Source organism: Prunus mume, linkage group LG4, assembly GCF_029339155.1.
Source record: "Prunus mume cultivar Tortuosa linkage group LG4, ASM2933915v1, whole genome shotgun sequence".
Lineage (NCBI taxonomy): Eukaryota > Viridiplantae > Streptophyta > Magnoliopsida > Rosales > Rosaceae > Prunus > Prunus mume.
Genome location: NC_142701.1, coordinates 8,484,083 through 8,493,250, shown reverse-complemented (window position 1 = coordinate 8,493,250; position 9,168 = coordinate 8,484,083). Strand labels below are relative to the sequence as shown.

Genomic DNA, 9,168 nt, shown 5'->3' with positions numbered 1-9,168 from the left:
TTTAGTTGTTTAAGTTAATAATACACGGCGGTTTTATAAAACCGTCGTCTTTTCAAACACAATGACGGTTTTCTATTGAACCGTCGTTTTTTTTCTAGTCGTCTTTTTCACTTTTTGTAGTAGTGACCTATGTTGCGTGAACACGGTAGTGAGCTGAAGTGTCAGCGTGCCCGACACTCGGACACTCGGACACGGCCCGGATACGCCTCCGACACACCTTGGACACAGGTCAACGCCTTGGAAACAGTCAAGAGACTCCCAACACGGCAAACTCATGGTCAAGACACGGCGGGGAATTTTTGAAAGGTTGCAGAGAAAGCGTTGGGTGGCTGGCGAAGCGAGGCCATTGCCTGGAAGCTCCAACAATCACCTCAATGATGTGGTCCTCCTACGTAGTGCACCGCTCAATTAGCAGATGAAAAGTTGCAGAGGCAGTGTAAATGGCGGCGTTGCTTTGCGAATGAAGAAGATATCCTGATAGTGATACCCTATATTTACTTTGCCCAAACGGGGTCGTTTTTGAATACTGAATAAAGAAACGAAAAATAGTGAAAGTCATTGGTTATAAAGCAAATTGCCTCAGTGGGCGCACTACACAACCATAAACTACACCCCCAACCCAATTAAATCCAAAATATTACCCAATATAATAGACGATTATCCAACAAAACAAAAATTCTTTTGTCCAATACCCACCCAGCCAACAAAACGTATATAGATTTAATTAATATGCTAATTTTATAATAATTCATATCAACTTAATATATAAAAAAAAAACTATATTTGGAAAGGGTTAGAAAGGTTGGATTACATCATATATATATATGGTATTATGAAATTAAGTATAAACATAAATATTTTTTTTTAATATGTATAATTATTATAAATTTATTATTATTTTAATTGCCGTGTCCTAACCGTGTCCGTCTATGTTGCATGGACACGGGGACAGGGACACGGGAACGCGACACGGGAACACGGCGACACGGAAAATCTCAAAAAGTTAGGACATGGGTACGGCTAGGACACGGCAATTAAAATAATAATTTATTCTTAATACTTCAATGTCACATAATTCCATAAAACAAAACAAATAACTCATGTTCATCATCCATACATAATAATTAATAGACCACAAAATAAAACATAAATGATCTAACTATGAATCTTCTTCAAGCATCTATGTCTTCATTGTTATTGTTATTATTTGTTGTGTTTCTCTTAAAAAAAACAGAAGAAAGAATTGTCACCTCACCACTAAGTCCAACTCTTCTACTGCTGTGAAGGGAGATAAGAAAAGAAAATAGAGAACATAAATAAATGCATTTGAAAATAGAGAAAAAAACAATTGCAAAGAGAGTTACCTTATGCAAAAGCCAGGAGAAGGGGAGGAGAAGAGCTGTGATGGAGGAAATAAACTTTGGCGGCAGAAAAAAGTGAGATTTAGGTATAAAAAAGTCTTTCCCACTTTTGGCCCCTATTTTTAAAAATATTTCAAATCAGTCCACCAAAAGTTTCAAAAATCACGTTTAGACCTCAGATTTTATTTTGAAAATTTCAAACTGGTCCCTGCCGTGTCTTGACCGTGTCGGAGTCGTGTCTTGACTGTATCGGAGCCATGTCTTGACCGTGTCCCAATTGTTGACCGTGTCCAATGCGTGTCGGGGGCGTGTCGGAGCCGTGTCGGCGTGTCCGACATTCTGACACTCCAGCAGTTTGAAGTGTTCGTGCAATATAGGTGTCTGTGTCCTATTTTTTTGAAATTTCCCGTGTCGCATTCCCGTGTCCCCGTACCTGTGTCCGTGCAACATAGGTAGTGACTAGCCAACAAGAAAGAGGAATATATGGCAACAGTAGGCAATAGTAGGCAAAGATTTCTTCATGTGAAATATATGGCAACTCAACCCTTTTTCTAAAACTAGATGCCACTGATAAGTCCATATTTTACATATATTTTATGTCTAATTTGCTAATTTATTTCTTGATTTTCTTAGATTAAATTGTTAGGTTTAATGTATTTTGTGAGAATTGTGTAGTTGGTCCCTAATTAGAGGAATTGGATGAAAAGTTGTCAAATTGGACTCAAAAATCATTAAGATGTATGACAAGGATTAATTGGAGACAAAGAAGATGTTTCGTAGAAGGCAATCAACCGGTCAAAGCTTAAAAGAGGAAGTTTGGTCAAATCCTTGTGGAATTCGGAGAAGCAATCAAAGAGATATTGGGAAAGATATTGGGAAACCTATTTTTGGTAGTATTTGATTGTAACTAGGTTAAGGATTTGTGTATTATAAATAGCATAGGGCTGGCCTCATAGACGGGATCCATACTTTTCACTACTCGAAAATACCCAATTCTTGCAAAGAGAAGTCCTGTTGCCGCCGGCCACCTTAGAGCTTTTTGGGAGTTTTCGAGTTCATCTTCATGTCTACCATCAACCACTCTGCGATTCTCAATAAGTTTATCATGTTCTAATTTTCTTTTTGCTAGGGCTACGGTGTAGCCTAGCCATGAATACCTTATTTTTGTGTTTATGTTAATTTGATATTATTTTCCATGTTAAGTATCTTTTACCGTTCTTAATGCTTTAAGTGCTTGATCACCACTTAATTGATTTGATGCTTGAGTTGATGATAGGAATATCCAACTTAGGATGTTGCTTCTAGTAATTGGTACCACAGGTTACTTGAGTGAACTGGAAGGTTAATCAAGGCTTGTGTGGTTTCCATAAATTTCCATAGAATTTAATGAGTTTCTACTTCTTAGTTCTTCATCTAGGCATAGAGTGGGATAGTTGTAGGAATACTTTTGGTATAGACATGTATGTCATATTGAATAATTAAGGGAAATTTACCATTAACATGGATAATAATTAGGATTAACTGGCTACAGGAATAGGGTAGAATTGGCTATGGTGAAATCGGTACCCTAGTGCTCATACCATCAGTGTTTGCCGAATTTTATTATTGTTTATGTTAGTTCATTCTTATTAATCAAAGCCTCATCATTCGAACATCCAGATAAAGTTTAGGATTAATCATAATCAGTACTCAATTAATTAGTCTTATAGTCTCTGCGGAACGATACTCACTTACCACTACACTATTTTGCTATGATTTTGTGCTCTACAATTTCGTTAACAGCCACCTTAGGCAAAAAGGAAGAGGAAAGTCATTTCACATTCAATAAGATTTGACTGAACTACTCTAGCAGAAGAAAATTCTGAATCATATAAGTTCAAATATTAGATTTATCATTTTTCAGACCTTGCATGTTAAATCTCTCTTCTTGCTTAGATTGTTGCATCTTCATGATAACAACTTAACAAGATTCCACACCCAACAAAAAAAAAACAAAAACAAAAAAAAAAAGAAAAAAAAAGATCATGAAGCCCAATTTCAACCTCTATGGTTTCAATGGAACAAAATATACCACATTCAAATACTTGCTTAATGTTATATCCAGGGTTTGGATAATTGGAGAGTGTTAATACCCTGCTCAATGTTATATCCGGGCTTGGATCGTTAAGTTAAATGACTAACCAATTTTTTGTATGAATGACATGTTTGAAGGGAGGCCTAGAAAATTGATATAACATTTCTAACAAACTTTTCAATCATTCCATCAACCAAACGACATTTCAATTAATTACAGTATTCAATCCAAACTAATTTCAAACGTCTTGGAGTTTCTTTTATAACTTAAAAAACAAAATGATTGTAGAAGCAGTTTACCAAATTAAATGATTGACGTGGTTGTCAAGATCGAGAACACCATATCGGATGTACTCGGCGAGGGGGCTCTTATGGGGCGAATTGCCTGAGGGAAGAGGGATAGCAGGAGCGTTTCTAGCCTATGGCAGGCTCCGGCCCAAATGTTTGTTAAAAAAATATTACCTACACTACATATGTCCAACCCACTTAAATTAAATCTATACAAATTTTTTTTTTTCTTTCTTTTCCTTCTCTCTTCTCTCTCTCTTTTTTCGTTCTTTTCCTTCTCTCCTCTCTTTCTTTTCCTTCTCTCTTCTCTCTTTCTTTTTTTTCTTTCTTTCTTTCCTTCTCTCATCTCTCCTCTTTTTTTTTCTTCGTTCTTTTCTTTCTATCTTCTCTCCTCTCTCTTTCTTTTTTTATTTCTTTTCCTTCTCTCTTCTCTCCTCTCTCTTTTTTTGTCTTTCTTTTCAAATTAGATTAAAAATTATGAGAATTAATTATTTTTTTTTTGTATCGCAAAACCCCAAGAGAGGAGATCTAGAAGGCCAAACTAAAGTTTCCTATTGTGGAGGTAATATTTTTCTAACAAAAAGTGAGAAGGAAAAGGGAGAAATAAGATATATATAGAGAGAGAGAGAGAGAGAGAGAGAGAGAGAGAGAGAGAGAGAAGATAGAAGAAAAAGAACGGAAAAAAGAGAGAGGAGGGATGAGAGAAGGAGAAGAAAGAAAAAAAAAAGAGGGATAGAAAAGAGAATGAAAACAACCGAAAAAAAAAGAGAGATAGAGAGGAGAGAAGGAAAAGAATTTTTTTTTAAAAAAAAGGAGAGAGGAGAGTGTGAGAAAAAGAATAAAAAGAGTTGTGATTTCCCCACTCCAATTTTATTACCCTAAAAAAAAGGAGAGGAGAGAGATGAGAGTGTATGTAATATTTTTTTTAACAAAAATTAGGACTGGGCAAAAGAGAAGAGAGGAGAGAAAAGTATGGGTAATATTTATTTAACACAAATTTGGGCCGAGCATGAGCCCAGCCTGCCACAGGCTGGAACCACCCAGAAAGGGGAGAGGGAAGGCCATGATGTTTTTTTTTTTTCCTGAAACAAGAAACAGAAACCATACAAATTTTCGTTTTGAATTTGATGAGCTGTTTAGGCCCTTGGCTGATTGTTTCAAGTGAACGTACTTTGGTTTTGATTTGAATGCCAGAGGTGGTAGCTTAATACTACAAGTGCATTTCTTTTTCTAATGAATTCTCCATACCTGTGGAGGAGGGCTCCCCAGGGGTTTTGCTGAACAACTCCGTAACAATTGTCCACAACTCCATCTCTTGGTCCAATACAAAGTTGTTTTAGGCCATGTGAACCTCCTGGCTCCATGTGGCATTTTATCTCAAAAGATACCTGGTTGAGATGAGCGCAACTTTTTTAAATATTTTTATTTTTATTTAAATAAGCGATATTGAATGAGAGGGGAATCAAACCCATGACCTATGATGCATGAGTAAATACTTTTTACTACTTGAGCTGCAAGTCCCTTACTAATCGCGCCTTAATATACCAATTTATGACCAGTACTTATAACATGTTTATGACCAATTTCTTTTTCCATATACTATTTTAAAAGTAGTATATGGAAAAATCATATGTTCTCCAAATTTAAATTTTTTTTTAGGTCCATTTATTTGGAAAAATAAATAAATCTAACACGAACAAAATTAATTTTAAAAAATTAAAACATAAAAAAAAAAACACACACACACACAAAAGAATTATCACAAACAAATCGAGTATGCATATTTGGATTTACATCGTTTTGCATTGGTGGAGCAAAAAAAATATTTACATTCCCTAAAAATGTAAAGAGAATGTAAAAGTGACTTTATATCCCCCGAAAATACACCCCTACATATAAGCAGTGATTTATTAATATTATTCTCTAAAAGGAAAAAATATCAATCATATCGTTTACCTATATTATAACACACAAACAAATCATGCTACAGTCCAAACCTTTTAAAAGAGTTCCCATGTGGTTTTGTCAGGCGGCGTGGCCTTGCTGTTTGCTACAGTACAGAGCTCCATATTATCATAAAGGCCAGGTCCCATCTCATGTTTGATATTATGATGAAGGAGAGATCCCATCTAGTGGTTGTGCTGTAGTTTTAAGTTGTGTCAGTAACTAAGATTTGATTGATATATATAATTATGAAAATGATACCATGATGCATTGAGGACAGAGACAATTCCACAGTAGTCTTTATTTGAAAATGCTATCAGAATTTTCTCAGGTGGTGCGGAGCCATACCATACCCTAATAAATGATGATTGATTTTGCTACCTTCCTCAATAAGTTTCTTGAGATTGAGAATGATTGAAGGTTGATTTGGCTTCCTCTTTGGTACACATATACGGTTCAACTTCTTTATTTTATTATTATTTTATTATTTATTATTTATTCTTTTATATACACATCTACATATCCTTTATAAAAAAAATTTGGACCCCCCTTGACTTTAGGTCCCGGGTTGTAGCACTGGTAGCCCTGAGCCAAGGCCAGCTCGGATTGTGGCGAATATATTAAGGCACGAAACGATGCTTAAAATTGTCCATTTGCTCAGCTTCAAATGTCTCCTCACTAATAGAGATGGACCTTAGTGTATTGATAATTTCCACTTTTATTAGTGAGGTAGTATGCAGTAAATTATAAAAATGTAATAAAACTAGCATTACCCTTAATAATATTACAAGGGGCGTTTAGACTTTACTTTTTATATTCTTTTTATATTTTATTATAGAATTGACATTGAGATCCTGTTTGATTCATGGAAAATGAGGTTGGAGATGAGAAATCAATTGTTTTTTCATGTTTGATAAGTCCAGGCATGAGAAATAATTGTCTGGCACAAGAAAAAATAGGAGAAAAAATAAAGTTATACTCTCAACTTGGATTTTGTTTTCCCTCCTCATGGAAAAGTTTAGAAAAATGAGCAAATATTCAATGCACATTTTTCATAACTATTTTGTTCCCCCGAACAATTTAAAATTATAATATATTATTAAATGTATTCTTTTTTTATTTAATTTAATATACGTATAATTGAAAAATTATACAAAGTTTGGTTCCATTCCTACTCAAATCGAAAAGCTCATACATTTAAGAAAATTTAATAAAAAACCAAGAGTTAAACCATTATGAACTGATGACAAAAAAGAAAATGGATATAGAAATCATACATTTCAAAATCACCATATACGGACCAAAACATAATTAAATCAATACCTTTTACTTAAAAGCACCTAGTCGGAATGGTTCGGCGGCGGCAGAGATGGAAAGCCAGATGTGCGGCGGCGTTGAGGAAGAGAAGAAATATGTTGCCTGCCGGGTAGGGGTTTGAAGAAGAGAAAGAGAGATGAGAAGAGAAGAGAGAGTGGCGGGAGTTAGGGTTATGCAATTAACCCTGCTATTTTATGTTTTATTAATAATAATTTTGGAGATTTCTCTCCTGTTCTTCTCTGGGATGTTCTAGGATAGAAAAAACCAAATGTAACAGATCAGAACCATGAACATACAAACTTTCCTTTTTCTTTTTCATTTCAGTTTCAGAGGAAACAAACAGAGAATTGGATAGAGAAATACCATGGTTGCGAAGTTGAGCTGACGACTGGAGCAAGAGACGGCAGCAAACGAAGAAGGTCGAGGTCTCTCTCGCACTCGTTATCGTCTCCCATGGTTGGAAATTCAGATCTGACCGTATTGAGAGCTCGAAGAGAGAGAAGTGAAGATGGGGTTGCCGTCGGTTAGGTGGGTGGGTGGGTACCGAAGGAAGAGAAGCCATGGTTTTTGGCGTGGGTTTCTGGGACTGAGCTTGCAATACCCACATTCATCTTTTCCCAGCTCTGTAAATTTGCCATCTCCAGGCTGAACTGCAAGCTTTCACGTGTGGGGAGGCAAAGAAACCCACTACAGCAGGTTGTCCAGATTTTTGTGTGGTGATTTTAGTGATTTTTCTTCACAAATTATTTTGAGCCATTAGATCAGAACTTTTAAATCCAACGGTCGAAAGCTTTGATGTATTGATACACATATATTAGAAGAGGAGAAGTCTTGAATGAAAGCTACGTGGGTCCCACACTTTTCATGCCAATTGATGAGGAAGCTGTGTTCATTTCTTGACTGAAAGGCAGAGGATGGGACCAATAAATGTCTGCATCTAACCCAAATAATTCTATTGAAGTCTTCGCAAGTACGTATATTAAAGTCGGTCGCTCAACGTCGGGTGGTACTTCTGTTGAATAAAAAATTAAAAAAATCGAGTGATATAAAACCAGACAAGGATTTGCAAATTGCTTGAAATCAAATGCAATAAAATTGATATGATCTGATTATGTCTTAATCAAATCAGCTCAAGAGCCTTATAAAAAGGACGTGATATTCACAATCTTAGTCAATCACCTTCATTAAATAATATCATTAATAATTAAATAAGTTAGTTTTTGTTCTTCAAATTTAACTTCATTAAATAAAATAGTTAATTTAAATATATTGACTTCCCTAATTTCTTCAATTCAAAAAATATTATCTCTCAATCCTCTCTCCATCATTTGCAGCGCCCCACAACCCTTCTTCTACCTCCCCACTTCTCCCCAAAACAAACACTAATACCCAGCAATGACCCATGACCAGTACCCAAACAAGCATATGAAAGAAACCTACTTCCTCTCCCGTCCAAATGTTATTAGAAAAAGAGAAGGTTATAGAGAAAGTTATGTTCATATATTATAATATATAAACGGAGATTTATTGATATTATTATATAAAAAGAAAAAATATCATGTCGTTTACCATGTGATGATATAAAAGGGTTGCCATGTGATTTTGTCAGGCTGTGCGCTTTGGTACAGAGCTGATATTTTCATAAAGGAGTGGTCCCATCTAATGTTTGTCCTGTTTCTATCAAAAAAACAAAAAAGTTTGTTCTGTTGTTTCAAGTTGTGTAATTTATTATTTACTTTAAAATTTAGAGACCCGTGGACGAAAAAGAATAAACCACGTGCTACTTTAAAAGTGGAGCTGTTTGTGTGATCTGAAATTAATCCACGTACTATTTCGTTTGAAGATATCGTGGAACGGTTTCAAGCCACGAACTATTTTGTTCTCTTCTTATAATTATGAAAATGATACCATTTGATGCATTGAGGGCAAGACAATTCCACGGTAGTCTTTATTTGACAACGCCAAGGGCGGAGAAAATGTATATGATATGAATATATCACATCATATGATATAGAAATATAAAATAAAAATATGATAAGTTTAGCAATATTCTTTTTTAATAGAGATGAACTTCATTGTATCGATGGACTTCATTTTCATTAAAAATGTGGTATACAGTATGATAATAAAAATATAATAAGTCTAGCATTATTCTTAATAATATTACAAGGGACGTTTAGATTTT

The 9,168-nt window shown here is 35.1% G+C and overlaps 1 long non-coding RNA gene across 4 annotated transcripts; it reads right to left on the bottom strand.

The window, feature by feature from the left end:
* Window positions 1-1,384: 1,384 nt before the first annotated feature.
* Window positions 1,385-7,789, bottom strand: LOC103328189 (uncharacterized). 4 transcript variants are annotated; one of them, XR_016126425.1, is made up of 5 exons: window positions 7,347-7,789; window positions 6,990-7,085; window positions 5,720-5,863; window positions 4,971-5,110; window positions 1,385-1,794 (listed from the first exon to the last, which is right to left on the bottom strand). It is a non-coding gene; the product is annotated as an uncharacterized LOC103328189 (long non-coding RNA). The 4 variants fall into 4 exon arrangements; XR_016126424.1 differs by lacking the exon at window positions 1,385-1,794 and having other exon boundaries at window positions 3,559-5,110; window positions 7,347-7,780; XR_016126426.1 differs by lacking the exons at window positions 1,385-1,794; window positions 4,971-5,110 and adding an exon at window positions 5,481-5,611 and having other exon boundaries at window positions 7,347-7,781.
* Window positions 7,790-9,168: the final 1,379 nt, after the last annotated feature.